General features: G+C 48.6%; 1 protein-coding gene across 1 annotated transcript in view; it reads right to left on the reverse strand.

Annotated features, from left to right (window-relative positions):
• Window positions 1-14,473, reverse strand: part of TTLL11 (tubulin tyrosine ligase like 11) — a 225,994-nt gene that overhangs the window by 38,689 nt on the left and 172,832 nt on the right. The gene's annotated exons all lie outside the window — the stretch shown is intronic.

A 14,473-nucleotide genomic window follows, 5' to 3' on the forward strand; every position in this document is an offset into this window, starting at 1 on the left:
CACAAGCAATTAGGGACACAACCAACCTCTGGAGCGGGCTTGACGGTAGGCAGAGCACCTTCCCTCACCTATTCTCCTTTCCCTACATTCACAGCAACCTCAGGAGCTGTGAGCACTCTCACCATTTCTATCGTGCAGACCAGAAACTTGACCTCAGAGAAGCCAGCTCCCCAAGCTCACACAGCTAGTGTGTGGCAAGGCCAGGACTCGAACCCAGGACAGAGCCAGGACCGGAAGCTTACACTTGCTCTGTTCTCCCACCCTGGATCCCCAATCTGGACATCTTCCTTTACCGTGCTCGTGAGTCAAGAGAATATTCTATTACGGAGCAGCCTAGGTTTGATTTCAAACTCCTACTTGTGGGTAGTAATTGAATAATTAAGAAATATAAAAATCTCATTGAGGGCTGGCAAGAAACCAGAAGCACAGTTCAATGAACAATTTGCAAAGATACATCAGTTATCCAATTCTAGGAATAGGCACAATTACGTTTTCGGGCTTAACTATTTTCTTATTTGGAACATATGCAAAAAATATGATTATAGTGTTGTAATTCCTGAGTCTGGATATTTTATCCTGAAATTATTCTGATACTCAAGAAAATTCCACAGCTGGTAACTCTCACATATCCACCTTTGGCCTGGAATATTCTTCTCACCTCCAGACCCACATACCCAACTAACACCTGTTGCATCTTCAGGTTGGCCCCCAGCCACCCCAGACCGAAATGCCCATTTCCCTCACCCCAAATCTATACTCCCCATCTCCTTGGATGTCACCCCCACCTGCCAACTACCTAAGCAGGAAATGACAGGATAAATGCCAGTCCTCCTCTCCCTCTGTCCCTGCCACTAGTCCTAACTCCTCAGTATTTCTTGAAACCAGCTCTGCTCTCCCCCACTGGGCCTCGTTGCTTCTTTCCTAGGCTCTATCAATAGCCTCCAGCTTTTCCCATCCATAGACCCATAGACACTGTCACTGAGGCACCTCTTCTTTTTTTTTTTCTTATTTTTAAAAATCTTTTTTAAATTTTTTTTTAGAGAGAGAGAGAGAATGCAAGCGGTGGGGGTAGAGGGAGAGGGAGAGAGAGAATCCCAAGCAGGCTCCACGCTTAGTGCTCAGCATGGAGCCTGATGCAGGGCTCGATCCCACGACCCTGATATTACAACCTGAGCTGAAGTCAAGAGTCGGATGCCCAATTGACTGAGCCACCCAGGCGCCCCTTGAGGCACCTCTTCTAAAGCAAACCTGGCTTGGCTGCCCCTTGGTACAACTCTTCAGTGATTCCCGAGTGCCTACAATGAGGTTCATACTCTTCACTCGGGCACTCAAGGCCCCTCTTGATTTCTTCTCCAACCTCCTCATTTCCTATCACTGCCCTAGACACATTATACCCTCAGAGGCCTTGGGCACTCCCTGCCACCCCACCCTGCTGCCCATTGGTCTGGTCTGGACCAGAGACTTGGTGCCCACTGGACACCCAGCTCTCTTCCACAGCTGGTGCCTCTCTCTGCCCTTGCAGCTCATCTCACTTTCCCCTCTGCTGTGCCGCCCACAGCTGGTCTAGGAACTGGTGTGACCATTTCCATCCATAACCTGCGTCCATTCCTGAGACAGAACCCTGAGCACGTTGTACTTGGTCAGTAAATACTGCCCAACCGGCTAACTCCAGGAAAATTAGAACCATGTCACCTGGTATTGAGCTCAATACCAAGGCCAATTTCTACTTTTTTCTTATTAAATGGCCTCATCCCCTGTGCTCCCACTTCCAAGCACGCCATCAGTCACCAAGTCGGGCCATCTTGGTATCTTTGTACCCTCTTTCCTTGGCCTTTGAGGCCTTCCCCTGGCCCTGGCTGCCTGGCACATTTCTGTTCCACTTCCAGAGCCAGCTCAGATGTCTCCTTGATCATGCTGATGACTCTCTTCCAGGTCCCACTCCTGTTTCTCAGACCTGCTCCCTGCTTCCTCTGCTCAAGCGGCACTGCGTTTGTCTAGACGCCAATCCCTCCCTCACACCTCATTCAACTCTAACTCATTCAACTCAAACTCATTCAACTCCAAATCTCATTCAACTCGATTTCAACCTGGATCGTTGAGGTGCTTGGGAAATGTTTCATTGAACTTGTTGAATTGGGAGTTTGCTTTTAATGGCAAGGCAGGCCTCAAATAAAACATCAAGGTTATAATATTTTGTACATCATAAGGTCTTCTAAATGGGGAAGAGGTTTGATAGAGAAACAGCAAGCTTGACAGCCCTGCCCTAATAGTCTTCTCTTCATTCTGGATTAAGGAGTCAGCCTGTAAGGAAGAGAACCTCCTTGTGAGTCAAGTCCTGTGAATTCTGTTCACAGTTCCTTCGAGGTGGGTCATGGCATGGGTCTCAAAGCAAGGACAGGCAGAGGAGAGAACCAGAGCAGCACAAAGGAAACCCTCCCCCACTTTTTACGATTTATTTATTTATTTATTTGAGAGAGAGAGTCAGGGGAGGGGCAGAGGGAGAGGGAGAGAGAGAGACTCCCAAGCAGATTCCCCGCTGAGCGCAGAGCCTGACTACGTGGAGCTCAATCTCACAACCCTGAGATCATGACCTGAGCAGAAATCGAAGTCAGACGCTCAACTGACTGAGCCATCCAGGCGCCCCAGGAAAACCCTTCGTAAAGTTCAGCCGTGTGTGGATGGTTCTGGGGAAACAAAGCCTCGCCCACCAAGGAGAGGCCTGATTCCTGGGGAGAAACACCTTTCCCGGGGCGGGGGGGTGCCGTCTCCCTCCAGCTAAGCCGGTTGTATCATCGTCTCCTTGAATTCAAGAACAGTAAATAAAAGTCAGGTGGTTACTTTTCAGACAAAATGAAATGTCTTCGCATGAAGGTTATAGGAAGACAGTTAAGAAAAGAGTAGCAGTATTACTGGAGATTAGCTCTTAAATTACTGGGTAAGTGGCAATCACTGACTTTATAAGCACTCATTAAGTTTTTGTTAGAGGGAAGATTTGGAAATGTACAGTTTGAACGCACTCAGTGCCAATGAAGAGAGCTCAGAACTCTTCCCAATCAGTCGTCCCATCTTCATTGTCTCATCCGCTCTTCACACAGCCCTGTGAAGTGACTGTTATTTTTATGCCCCTGTTCCAGATGAAGAAACCGAGAGTCCCTGCGGTTTGCCACAGCTGAACCAGAATTATAAATCCGTCCTTCCAGCCAGTCCTTCCAGCGTGTCCGTTGCCAATCCATCGCTCGAAAGCACGGCATGATTCACGGGGTGGGGTCACAGAATCCAAAGTACTGTTATTTACGTTGTGTTTTTGTTTGTTTGTTTTTTTTAAAAAAGATTTTATTTATTTGACAGAGAGAGAGAGAGCATGTGAGAGAGGGAACACGAGCAGGGGGAGTGGGAGAGGGAGAAGCAGAAGCAGGCTCCCCAGAGCAGGGAGCCCGTGCGGGGCTCGATCCCAGGACCCTGGGATCACGACCTGAGCCGAAGGCAGACGCTTAACGTGTGAGCCACCCAGGCGCCCCTTACGTTGTGTTTTAAATAGTGTTTTTAGATTATAATAGTCACCCATGCTCTTTGTAGACATTTTGAGAAATGTATAAAAGAATCTAAATCATTTGTAATCCACAGCTCAGGGATAAAACCACTGTGTTTTGGTTTCTTATCTATATTTGTAAAGTTAGGATCACATTACACGAAGCGTAAATCCTTCTTTTTATGCTTTACGTGACATTCCAAGTGTCTTCCCATGGCATTAAATATGTTTTCAGGAGCAGAATTTCTCATGGATGTGTGATATTCGGTATTAAGCCAGAACCATAATTTAATCAGCTACCCCCCTCAGTTGAGTGTCTCCGTGGCCTGTCTTTGACTAAATGGGGTGTGGTGGTCGGTCTTAGGTGATGTGCTCTCTCCCAGAAACATAATCTGTCACAGCAGGTAGAAGCCTTGGAGGTCATTCTGTCCAATGATGTCATCTATTTCTTCGTATGTGGTCTAATGTATACAACATAAAATTCACCATTTTAACCACTTTAAAGTATACATTTCAGTGGCATTTAGTACATTCACGGTGTTGTGTACCCATCACCTCTATCTAGTTCCAGAACATTTCTATGACAATGCCATTTCGGAGGAGAAACTTTAATTCCAGGCAGATAAGGCCACTAACACCAGTGGGTCATTTAATTAGCAGATGGGCCAGGGTGGTGGTGGCCTCCGCTCGGGTTGCCGGGGTGATGGGGGCCCCACCACCTTCAGGGGGCCTCTCGGGCTGGGGAAGTTTTCCTAATGACGGGCATGTCAGAGGATATCTCCCACCAGTGTCCTCAGCCTGCACCCCGCCCTACGCCCAGAGCCACGCAGAATGAGTGTTTTTTCTCTTGAACGTGAGCCCTTCACATTTCCTTCAAGGGTTGCTGTGTTTACTGGCTGACTGCCATTTCCCTTCCGTCCTGAATCCCAATTAATAAGCTCAAGATGAAAAGGGCCTTCAAAGCCACAGATACCATTTTCAGGAACTCAAAACCACAAATTCAGCGGGGAGTGTTTTACTCAACCGGAAGAAGGCAGTAAAGATGTAGCTGATTTAGAAGACGAAATAAAACAATGAGGGCGCCTGGGTGGCTCAGATGGTTAACGTCTGCCTTTGGCTCGGGTCATGATCCCAGGGTCCTGGGATCGAGCCCCGCATCGGGCTCCCTGCTTGATGCAGAGCCTGCTTCTCCCTCTCCCTCTGCCACTGCCTCTGCTTGTGCTCTTCTGTCTGTCTCTCTGTCAAATAAATAAATAAATAAAATCTTTAAAAATAAATAAATAAATAAAACAATGAGAAATGGTATCTTTGCTTGAGCTAATTCCAATGATCACATCGAGATCCAAGTTATCGCAAATACTGTAAAATCTTGTTTTTATTTAATAGCATTTAATGGAAACGTCGGGTTTATGAAATAAAAGTGGCTGGTAAAGAAAACATAAATCAAACTTACTATCCTTTGGGGTAATTTTTTTATTATTATTGAATTTGGTATATCCTTGATTCATTAAAATTCTGGAATGTTTTCTCTATTATCGTTTTTCAAATAAAATGGAATTCTTTGTTATTAAAACTCTTGTGAAAAACCACCTATCTCTATTTTGCCTGGAAAGCTTGCTATTTATCGGGGACCTACTATGTCAAGCACTGGGCCAAGCAACTTATTGATATTATCTCAGTGTTTCTCATAACAATTCTATGAGGTAGGTAGAAACCCATGCCATTTTATAGATTAGAAAACCAAGATCCAGAGAACCCGAACACTTGCCCAACATCATAAGTCAGTAGTGGAATCAGAATTAATACTTAGGACTACATGTTCCATACTTAGGCTCACTATATAGTTCTTGTGCTAATAAGTCAAACCAAAAACCTTTTTCCTTAGGCATACACTGTATATATCCCCAGAAATTAACAAAACAGGAAGGTCGATAAAGCAATGTCAGATTCCAGTTTCAGGGAAAGTACGTGAATTCACTGAGAGAAATAATTTCCATTTTTAGTTAAGCATGGCTTCAATAATTTATATGTTCATGAACTATTTCCCAAGCACTTCCTTGTCCCACAGGCCTCGGATACATGGGTGAGGTGGACACAGTTCTTACCACCCAGAAGCATGTGACCAGGTAGGGGAAGACAAGACCCATCTGTAAACAGTGAGTGAGTCAGGTGAAAATGCCCAGGTGAGCATCCAGAGAAGGACCTAGAGCATATGGAATGAGGTCGGTTTGCTGGGTCCTGGTAGTATGCATGAGGGGAATGGGTGGGAATACGACCAGGAAGCTGCTGTGGATGTCTAGGTCTTATAGGATCTTGGATGTAAGACTGCTTGGATTTGGTAGTGTGGGAAATCAGAAGTGGTGGATCTGGGGGAGAGGAAGGGCAAAATCAGAAGTATGGTGAAGGTGAATGAGCCTGCCAGCATTAATCAAGGCAGGGGAGTGGATGATGTTAGGAGCTACTAGAATATTCTAGGTCAATGGTTCTGAAAGCAAATGCCCTGGACCAGCAGCATCAGCAACACCTGAGAACTTGCTGGGAATACAAATTCTTGGCCCCACCCCAGGCCCATGGACTCAGACACTGAGTGGGCTGGGCGCTCTGTTTAGCAAGCCCCATGGGTGATTCTGATGCGGGCTGCAGTCTAAGAATCACTAGTCTGGGTGAAAGAAGGTGGATTTGGCAACTGCTGGACCATGGGGGACAGAAAGCGATAGAGCACCCTGGATCATGTTCCCGGGCAATCCGGGCAATCCGGGGCTTGGCAGGAGAGCCTGGTGGGCAGTGGTGCAAAAGGAGGTAGGCAGGGTCCTTTCCCCACCACGTGGCTGAGACCCATCCCCGCAGTCACTTGGGATTTCAAATGCACATTGTCATTCCTGAAGAAACTGCTAACCGTGTACCACAGAAGTGCCTTAAATTAGCCCAGCAGCTAATTTAAAGAGTTGGAGGATGAAGTCACTAAAAATAAACGAAACTACCATGTAGCCCAGCTCTGTCACTTGATGAATCTTGGCCATCATACGGCCCCATTTGCTTGATGGTGACGCTATGCTATCAGAAGGGAAGACGAGAGACAATAGAATGGGTGAAGCACGTGTTTCCAAAATTATGAGGATAAGGACTCAGTGAGGGAACTTTGTCTGATGCTCCAGTCCCTGTAAGACCCATGCTGGGTCTATTCCTCCCCGCCCCCTCCATGCAATGCTCCTCTGAGCGCTCCTCTGGCCACTCCCCCCCATCACTTCCTTCCCCGCAGCGCGGTGTGACAGCGACAGCCACAAACACCGTGGTGATATTGGCGGCATTTACTATGTGCCAGGAACCGCAGCTGGAAAAAATTTAAACTTGATGAAATCCTGCCAAGTAGGTGTTATTGTTATTCCCATTTTACAGATGAGGAAACTGAGGTACGAAGACACAGACTAATCCTGGATAGAAGCCCAGGATAGAAACCCAGCAGGCAAGTGCCAGAGTCCTTGCTTCTAACCAGTGCACGATGCTTCTTCCATGCCCGAGGAGTTAGCTGGCACTGAGTCCCCGAGAGTCAGGCGGGATACCTGTAACATCTCATTCGAGTCTGGCAATGATCCTATGACTTACGAACTATAAGTGATGAGAAAAATTAACTTCAGAGAGGTTAACCTAAATTCCCAAGGCCACCCAGCTATTACATGGCTAAGGGTGACGATTTGACCCTGGATCTACTTGAGTTCAAAGGCCAGGTGCTTTCCACTCCATCATGCTACAACTCATTGTAGTTAGGCACCTTCTCTAAATGCACTTTTACCTCCAGCAGTGGAGAGAAGTCTCTTACTTATGGGATGGGGTGAGGCTTATGAGGAAGAGTGGCTGGGAAGACAGCCAGCCTAAGCCTAGCACAAAACTGTTGCATTGCTTAGGATCAAAAACACAGCCTGCCTATGAAGCGTCCAGATGAATCTGCCTGGGGGCCGGGGGGCTTATAGCTGACCTCAAGGTAATGACCTGGGAGCAACCAGCACTTACCTGGATGGGGTTGCTCCCTTTTGACTGCCAAAGCACTCAATCCCTATTTCACCAATACAGGCTCCCACGAATCACAAATGCACCATGTTTGTCACGGGTACGAATTAACAAGGGCCCTGTGCCAACAGCAGCAGACTGGGTCTCGGTCCCTGCTGGGGAAGAGCTCCCGGAGCCACCAGGCCGGGGGTCCTGCAGGACCATCTTCCCGCCAAGGCGATGAGTTAACCAAAGGACACACATGAGGACTTACTGTGGTGCCCCCATCCCACAGACCCAGAACTCATGCTATTTCAGAGCTGGAAGGGCCTTCAAGGGTCATGGGGCTCAGCCCTCTCATTTTCCGGATGAAGGAACTGACAGCTCATTTTACAAAGGCCTCGCAATATGCTTCTTTTCGAACAGGGCCCTCTCTGCTCTGCCCCTCCGCACAGAGCCAGCGTCTTGCCAGTGTCCTTGCTCTCTTTGTCTTGGGCAGTTAGAGTAAATGAAGCACACCATCACGTGGGCCAGGGAGGGGGGGGCTGCTCGGCAGCTTCTCCCCATGGGGCACCAGCCTGGTGGTCCCCTGGAATCCCAGCTCTGCACCCTCGAGCAGGGTGACCTCAGGCGAGTCATACAGCCTCAAAGCTTCAGTTTCCTCTTACAAAAAAATGGGGAAAATAATGGCACCTAACCCATAGGGCTGATGCAATTACAGAGAAAGTGGATGCATCGTGCTTGGCACAGTGCCTCAATACCTGTTAGCTGCTGTGATTCTAATCACCAACATCTTTATCTCCCGTATGCCATCATCTCGAGAGGCTCGCTGTCTAGTCACCAGGCTCGAGGGGAGAGATGAGCGTACCCCTCTGGGAACTCCAGAGACTATGGGATTTCCGTAACCACTTTCTGACATTCCGCTCTCCCCGCAACTCACGTCACTAGACACTGGACCGTCCTCCTGCTCTTCTGTCTGGGGAATCTCGCTGCAAGCTGCCCAGGGTCACACTGCACCTGCCTCTTGTCCCCACCCTAAAGAAATCCCCCAGATGAGTCTCCTCTTCTCAGACCTCATTGGATAACCGCCCCTAATCTGACACCCTGATTCTCTACTGAGGATTGCTGATGTCACAAAATAATGCCAAACAATGTCACCAAATAGTTGCTGCTCCCCACATAAAGAAAAAGTTAAACCGTGGAGTGAGCAGGGGCACTGGGGGTCCTCTCACCTCATTTTTCTTTTGAAATATACAGGGAAGTCAAGGCAGACCCTTGCTTGCGGGGAGGCATCAAGCAAGAGGTAGTGGCAAGGGCAGACCCAGTTCTCCTGACTTCCTGTTCAGAGCCTTTAAAAAAAACAGAAGAAGAAAAAAACCAAAAAAAAAACCACGGCCACGAAAGCCGAAATGTCAGAGTGGCCAAAATTCTGATTCTGCATGAAAAGCTTCAGACTCTCGAGGCCACTGTGGCGGGCAGGGAGGGGCAGGGAGGGGCAGGGACAACAGGGAGGAGAATTGTTTTTGCCCGAAGGGCTGAGGAGTCCCCGCTTTAACCCCACCAGGTGGTTGACTGCTGTCTTTCTCTGGAAGACTGGGCCAGTGCTCAGCATTTCACGGGCCCGGAGACGGGTTCTTCCTTACGCGCCTTGCCCGCACCCGCTGCCGAGGCGCCCCGCACAGGGCCCACCTCGTGAGCAGAGCACTCGGGCCTGCTTTGCCAGCCTCGCCTTCCACCCTCCACGTTCCTCCCTCTCTTTGTAAATGTGCTTTCCCAAATTATCCATGGGAAAAACACTCATCCTTCAAATCTTGGACTTCGTTCTTAGCGCCTTTTCCAAAAAGCTTTCCACGGCCTTTGGAGCTAGAATGAGCCATTCCTTCCTCTAAAACCTCCCGGACTTTGTACGTGGTCCTCATCATCCTCATCCCGAGAGGTACTGAGAACTGCATCTGTCTCGGGCCCAAAGCTGAGCCCGCGGTCTGCATTACTCTTCCTCACGGATGTGATCACCGTCGTACGGAAATGGTCGTTGGTGCTGCCGTCTCTCTGACGCCTGGTTCTTTCCCAAGACTGCGAGTCCCGGGAGGGCAGGTGCTGTTCTCACTCCGGAACTAGTCTAACACAGGGCCTAGCACACAGTGGGTGCTCGGAATACCTGACAGGGAATACAGACGGGCATTGTTTCATAGAGTTCTCACAACAATCGAGTCATTTAGGTGCGATCATTCACTTGAGTTCACATCCGAGGATACTGAAGCTTTGAGAGGTTAAGTCAGCTGCTGGGGTGAGGAGACTGGGACTGGAGCCCCACGGCCGGCCGGGGGACACTGCCAGACCCCTCCACTTCCGGTTGCCAGGATGCACCCTCCTTTCTCTTTGTCCCTCCCAGTGATGGGAAGATCCTGTCTGTCTTCGGGGAGAACAAAGATTTCCCAGTGGCAATGGCAAGGCACTGTCTATGTGACAATTGTAATCAGGGGTTGTATTAACCTCTGCTTTACCACCTCCAAAATTAGCAGAAAAGGCCAACTTGAGCTTTCATTGTCTAGTTGTGCTAATGAAGGGATCCTTTTAATTACATACTCAGCGCCTCTCTGCAACACAAAGCGTTTTACTGTTTAAACACAGTTCTGCACCAAAGTATAGGCCTGTGTGAACACAGACAAGAAGTGGGGGAAACCATGTGGAGAAGTTATCCTTTACTTAGACTGTAATTCTTTTTGGCATTCAATTTCATCCAAACGCACTTCATTTTTTGCGGTAATCCTAATTCTCTTTTGTATACCGTATGCCTGGTAAACCCTAACCCAGGGATTCAGTAGGCATATCCCAGGCCAAATTTCCTTCCCCCTCAAATTTTGGATGAAATCTGCTCACTTTGTGAATTTCACCTGTCCCTGATTTGCCCTTGAGGGTCCTCCCCGCCGAGGGGTACCATACAGCCATCTGGTCAACCTGTAGTGAGGGTGTTGAACACAAAACTATCTTCATTCAGTGTCCCAGGGCCTCAAGGCATTTGCATCCCACTTTCTGGGGCGGTTTTCTTGTGCATCATTCTATATGGGATTTTCGCTAATGTGAGTGAGGCCTTATGGGGCTAATCCCACGGACCTTTCTCAGGCAAGGATGCCAAGACTTTGCATTCGTATTTGGTCAGGAGGTAAGGGGGATAACTCTTATGGAGCCCCGCCGCTGGGCCAGGAACTCTCTCGTACATTAATTACTGTGGTTAAGCCACACGAGACCTGAGATGGAGATAGTAACATATACTCCCAAACCTGAATGCCTGTGTTGGAATCCTGGCCCTGTCGCTCACTAGCTTGGGGACTTTGGAAAAGTCTCTTAACTAGCTCATGCCTTGCTGTCTTTGTCTGTACGATGGGGATAATAGTTCTACCTATTGGTAGAATTGGTAGAACTATTTCCAGTACCACTGGAAAACTTAAATGGGTTCATACATACACGTAGAGCATTGAGAACCATACTTGGCATGCAGTAAGCTCTCAATAAGTGTTAGCTGTTGTTTATCCAACAAAGCTAAGCTCAGGTTAAATGAAACCCTCAAGGTCACATGCCTCCGAAATGGTATCATCAGGTCATCTGGTTCTGACCCTCAAGACCTTGTTCTTTCTAGGCTTCCATGGAGCTTTGGCAATGCCAAGGGGGTTCTCAGCTTGCACTCTGCTAGGACACTGCGATCTGAGCCCTGCCTAGCAGGGCGTGGCCTAGAGAAGGTCACTAGGTGTGCTTGATGACGTCGGTGTGAGCACACTTCTACTGCTTTTCTTCTTCCATTGCCTCAAACGTGATGCTCTTCCTGGGGTTACATGGCCGTCCTTATCGCCACCGACCTTCTTGGTCTTTCTCCAGTTCAGCTTCTTCATAGCGTCCAATGACACCTAACCGCTCTTTCCGGAACTCTCATTTCCTGGCTTCCGCGCCCATGCGTTCTCCAAGGGTTTTTCCATTCTCTGTTTTTTTCCCTCCTAGCGGTAGTTCATCCTCTAAGCCTCTGTCCGTGACCTGCTTCCTGCCCACCCAGTCTCCCTGGGCCATCTCCTTTACACGTGGAGATGACTCTGACATGCCCTCCTGCCCAGCAGCTTCTGTAGCCCCCCGCGCCTGGATGCCTGTGCCCTGCTCCCCCAGCACCAACAGCCAGGCCCCAATCCTACACACCCTGCAAATGCCACCACTTCAAATGCCAGTCTGCCCACAAGCCTCCCCTCACCACTCCCACCAGAAACACTCTTCTGGATTTCCCACAGCACCTCATTTGCACCTCTCTTGTGGAATCTATCATTTTCTAAACTTATATTATGGCCGTTTAAGTCTGTGGCTTCTCTCCCCCATAGACTGCGAGTTTGCTGAAAATAGAATCCATTTTTGTTCTCCTCATAGTACTCTACATCTAATAGGTAATGCAAAAAAAGGCACGCTGACAGATGACTGGGTAAGAAAAGTATTCTGTAAGACAAATAATGAGAGGAATTTAGTGTGATTTTGCCTGTAGGGCAGAGGGTCCTCTGGGTGTCATTTTGAGCTTCAGGTTCTAGAAAGCCATTTTTTTTTTTTTTAGGGTAATAGGGCAACCATAATAATTTATGGCAATAAGAATAAGCCATCCTGCTCCACTCCTTCCTAACTGTATGGGTCTTGGGGAAGTTGTGTTATCACTCAGCCCCTCTGTTCCTCTTCTGTAAGATGGAGCTGGACAGCAGAATCCCCCTCCCAGACGTGTGGAGGGATTCGGTAGGATGACATTAAACAAGAGGCTAGCATCCTGGCTTCAGCATACGTAAGTGGGAACAAAATGTCAAAAATCAGTGACTTCTGGTCAGCTGAAGCCCAACCAGGAAGATTTAACTGTCTCCTCCAGCCCATAGCACTCTTTCCCTCCAAGAGCTTTGGTCCTAACAGGATTCTTTTTTTTTTTTTTTTAATTCGGCTAATAAATTAGGCATATGCATATTTGCAACGAGGTCCAGAGAGAAAGCCTAACTTTTTTCTCTATGCCATTTGAATTCCCCTACCATAGAGTTGTTGTCAAAATCCATTAAAATATTAATTTCTCTTGTCACTGCACAATTCCCCAAGCAGACATCCAGACAGTGTGCAGTGGTGTTTCTCACAGAAGTACTAAATGTTTAGTTATCATGGTACATTTTTGAGATGATGCCTCCCTGTTGGCTCTGGAGAGACTGCGGAAGTTCAAGTACAAGGTTAAGGCAGGGTGGCAGACTGGCAACAGTTGTGGGGATTGCACATCAAGCAGGCCTAGGGCTGAGCTCCAGCACTGCCACTTACCTGCTGAGTGGCCTTGGGGAAGGCACTTAAACTCTCTGAGCATCAGTTTCTTCATTTGCAAAATGGTGACAATGATACCAAACACACGGGGGTTTGGTGAGAACTATATGGAATACGAAACATAGAGAACCTCGTAGAATGCCCCACATATCGTTGGTCCTTAGAAATCCCAGAGATGTGGAGATGTGCAGACAGGGGTCTGGAGGCCGTCACACTCACTCGCCACCCCTTCCCGAGGGACAGCCGTGAGGAGTGCGCTTTTTGTGACACCACAGCCTGAACCACAGCATACCGACACTTTCTGCTTCCGCAATGGCCTCTCCAAACGCCCATTCAAATAAATTAATATCCTCACTTGACCGACTCACCTGGCGGGGGTAAAATGTTACCGTGCCAACGGGAATGTGGGGGGCACCCCGCGCCCCAAGAAAGAAAACAAGAGGAAGGCAATCATTTGGTTTCCCTACTAACAAGCCCGAGCGGAGCTGAAGTCAGAGCCGCCCTCTTCCTTGGTTGTCACGGCAACGACACTGACCTAGCCCGTCCTGCGAATATATGCGAGATGGCAAGGGGCACACACACGTGGGAGCTGGGGTCCAGGGACGTGGGCGGCGAGGCAGAAGCGCTTCAAGAGGTGCTCTCACCTGCTTTTCTGAAACGCAGAAACCACTGGCCAAAGTGCAGCCCTTGCCAGGGAACGGGGACATTCTAGTTGCTCTTACTTAGTTCCTTTGGTGATCCTGAATGGATCTAGAGCCCAGCAGAAAGGCCAATTCAAACCCGGTGAATGAACAGTTATTGCTTCCTCAGCCGCGACGCAGGGATGGGGAGAGGGCCACGTGCCTCTCCTGCCCGGCGTGGGGGGTGCTCAGCGTCCAGGGATACGTGGCTGACACTGGTTGGTACCTGCTGCCTCGAGCTACAGTGGCTAAACCCCAAATCTATGGAGCAACTTCCCATCCATGATTTATCATCCATGAGCAACAGCCTGGGAAGAAAAAAGCAGTGTGCCCATTTTACAGGCGAGAAAACTGAGTGCTGCGACCATGAATCAAAGAGTACTGACACTTTCATGTTCTCTTTTCTCGATTACTCTCTGTCTCCCGAGAGGCTTAATCTGTGATAGCACTTGAATTTGCCAAACGTTCAATTCTTTCCCTCACTCTTAAGCTCAGGGCCGCTTTTAAAAGTCACCTTCCAAGTCCAACACTTGCCAGTCAAATCCACCCAGGTGTCTCGCTTGCAGCCAAGTTGAGCACAATGTGTCCCCCAGCTCTCCCCCACACCTGCTTCTTGCTGTTTCCACCCATGTTGTTATTGGCAACTCCATCCTCCCAAGTGAGCCAAGCTCGAAACCCTGAAGTCAGCTTTGGCTTCTCCCTCGTCCTCACCCAGGTGCTTGGGGACCTGTATACTATCTCTTTTCTATTCAGAGGCTCTGATTCAATTGTCCTGGGGAGTCCTAGCAAGTGGAAGGAGGGTTCATGGTGGTTAACCACAGAGGCTATGGGGTCAAGGCGTCTGGGATCTTGCTCACTCCATGCCTGTGGGCTGAGCACCTTCTGTCGTCTGGTCCTCACGGCCGTGTGAGTCTATTATTATTTTTAATATGATTCCCATTTTCCATATGAGGCATTTTTCTATGAGACA

Source organism: Neomonachus schauinslandi, chromosome 13, assembly GCF_002201575.2.
Source record: "Neomonachus schauinslandi chromosome 13, ASM220157v2, whole genome shotgun sequence".
Lineage (NCBI taxonomy): Eukaryota > Metazoa > Chordata > Mammalia > Carnivora > Phocidae > Neomonachus > Neomonachus schauinslandi.